Source organism: Ixodes scapularis, unplaced genomic scaffold (genome assembly GCF_016920785.2).
Source record: "Ixodes scapularis isolate PalLabHiFi unplaced genomic scaffold, ASM1692078v2 PGA_scaffold5__190_contigs__length_132052651, whole genome shotgun sequence".
NCBI lineage: Eukaryota > Metazoa > Arthropoda > Arachnida > Ixodida > Ixodidae > Ixodes > Ixodes scapularis.
The window spans coordinates 24,532,704-24,535,627 of NW_024609880.1; the positions used below are offsets into that span (position 1 = coordinate 24,532,704).

Genomic DNA, 2,924 nt, shown 5'->3' on the forward strand with positions numbered 1-2,924 from the left:
CTTTTGTTCGGTGTGACAGAAGAGGCCACGGAAACGCTCTTGCGTGCTAGACATTTCGAAGATCTCTTTTTGTTACTCAGAAAAGATTTCGGCTAAACAAAGGTCGCTTCGTCCATTTCGGTTTTTCCGCGCGTACGATCTTCAAAGTTGGGGAGGGGGGGGAATCTGGCATTGCAAGAATGTGAGCCTTGACCTCCGCCCCCCCGATCAGAATTGACTTCCGGAGCCCCTGGATATCATGGGAATCAAAGCATTCTTTTTCATTCGAAAGCCAGCTGGGTGCGCCGACACTGCCCTACTACCGCACGTACCTTTCAGTGATAGCCACTTGCGTTCCACCTTGCCTCCTCCTGGTGACTCAGAGTAAAGGCGTCGGGTTCCGGATCTTAAGGTCCACGGTAAAACTCGCCAATCGTGACTCTCACTCATTTGTACTCCACATTCACAGGCTACGTATGCCTTGTGACGATTCGGCCCGCGCGTAATGGCTTGTTTCTGCATTCTAGGTTAACGCTTTTTGCATGAACTCCAGCCAATAAACACATTCCGTGGTAAAAGATTGCTTGTCAGGTGAATGCAGCCCGTTTGCAAGAAGCGTCTTTTTTTTTCTTGTTTGTATCACCCTTATCGCTGCTGTTTCGGCGGGGGGGGGGGGGGGGGGTTGCGTGCATTGAAGACTGAGGTTTTTTTGCTTCTAATGACGAGTGCTGACGGGTCAAAAGGGGGTGAAAACCCAAACGTGACACTTACACGTTCCCAGTTGACTAGCGGGGGTGGAAGGCTTGGCCGCACCGGAGGATGCGGGGCGCCGGCGGCCAGGAAGGCTGGTCTGCGGCTATCCTGCTCTTCGTTGTTGTCGTCTTCGGGGGGGGGGGGGGGGGAACGGCTCGTGGACATGAAGCCATTGAAGGATTCGGAGTGCCGCGTCCTCGAGGCTGTCGTTCTCCTCTGCGTCTTCATCATCCGAGGGGGTGGAGGAAGGCTCCGACGGGGTGGTGTAGGATGATGAGGTCTCGGTCTGGTCTTGCGTGGTGGAGTGCCTGGGAAGGCCAGGCGTCTCTACTGCAAGTTGGTGTGTGGGTATCCCCGCTTCCCTGATAGCCTGGGCTAGGATATCCTCGGGGAGGATAAGGTCTTGCAAAATTGCCAAAGTTGGCGTGCCGTCCACTATGGCCAAGACGGACTGGGCGTTACCCAGGATGAGCTGTAGCGGCGCGGGAAATCCAGTAGCCGCGTCGTAATACGTCAAAGGTTCTTGGCACTCAGGAGGGACCGAAACTCCGGGTGGGAGCGGCACAGGGGATACACTGGTGACCACTGCATCGACGTCTCCGGGGGGAAGGCCTGAAGTGGAGGTCGTCGAGGCAGGTAGGGAAAAGTTCACCGGGGAAGGCCCGGTGATTCGGTCACTTAGGGTCGGATGGTGCTCAGGTCAATCTTCCTGGAGAAGGTCCTGGGAGGGGGGGGCCTGGGCGGGAGCCTTGAAACTCGCGGCAGGGTAGCCGGGAGGGCTCAGTTCTTGTCCCTCACTTTTTAGTTTTTTTCGGGGACTTGGGGGGGGGGGGGGGCGCTGGCTCCTGGTTGTGGGCCGGTTGGCCCTTGTAGGGCTGGAAGTTCTCTCGGGTGAAGTCGCTCTGGGCTGGAGCGGTCGGCGTGCGGGGACGGGGGGTCCCAAGAGAAGCGAAGCACTGGGGTCGGCGTATCCTTCCAGTGCGGCTCCCCAACCGGACGGGGCGACGTGATACAAAAGTCGTACTCGGTCGAAGATTTTGAGCTTGTCCCGGTTGGGGAGCCCTGTGCACCTACAATCCCAGATTTGCACAAAACACTCAAGGAGCTGCAGCTCCGTGACTTCGCGCTTCCCGATGTGGGGTGAATGTCTTGATGCTTGCTGGATGTGAAGGAAAGCCTCCGCGATGTCCCTTTTGGAGGGGGGGTCGTGCACCGTGAAGACGCGCTGGCGGCCAGCGACTTGGACATTGTAGGGCTGTGCTGCGGCGAAGTCAAACGGCGCATAAAACCTCCCGGGGTCGGGGGGTGGGAGCCCAAAGGGCTGCTGCTGTTGGAGCCAGGGGTCCGGGACGGCGACTGCGGCCGCGTGAGTTGCAGCGGAGGGGTTAAATTCGGATTGCGATACTGGCGGCCAGGGGTCGGCGGGAGGGGGGACGGTGACCGGGGGCTTGGTTCCGACACCGGGAATCGAACCCGGGCCTCCTGGGTGAGAGCCAGGTATCCTAACCACTAGACCATGGACTGATACAGCCAGCCTCTTGACGCAAAGACGTGGCCAGTGAGAAAATATCCAAAGCTCTCGGAGCAAGGACTCAGATGTTGAGGGGATAAAGAGAGAAATCAAGGACTGGACGCAAGTAGCGGGAACACAAATGGCGCTGACATTCATTTCCCGTTTATTTCGAGTCTTAACCTTGGAACTTGCCTGCTGTCGCATCGTACTCGTCTGGGCGTTCTGCTATGAAGTCAATATGCCTGCCCTGCAATCATGGACTTGCTTCTTTGTGGCTCGCGAATGTGGCTTGGAGCCAGATTTGGCATCGAGTGAAGCTACTACGTTTTATTCGTTGCAACAGGGACAAAAAAAAAAAGGAAGCCCGAATGACGTTAAGAAAAGCAGCGGGTCAATAACTTAAGGGACAAAAGCATGCGTGCATATATAATTAATAATGATAAGAACACTTAGCTTTTTAATGACAAAACAGTAACAAACAAAATACTACAACTAGGTATTTTTTGTTGGTGAAACTCTAGTTCGACAGCAAGAAAAAAACAATTAATGATTTACCATACTGGCGCAGAACAAATCTTTCTCCAGATTTGTGAATTGTGTAATTCTGTTTCTTTTTTTGGGTGTGTGTGTGTTTAATTATACATAAGATTACCAAGGCAAAAGGCAGATTTGCTCTGCC

At 54.6% G+C, this 2,924-nt stretch overlaps 1 non-coding gene across 1 annotated transcript; it reads right to left on the minus strand.

Annotated features, from left to right (window-relative positions):
- Positions 1-2,184: 2,184 nt before the first annotated feature.
- On the minus strand, positions 2,185-2,253 carry Trnae-cuc. The gene has a single exon. It is a non-coding gene; the product is annotated as a tRNA-Glu (tRNA).
- Positions 2,254-2,924: the final 671 nt, after the last annotated feature.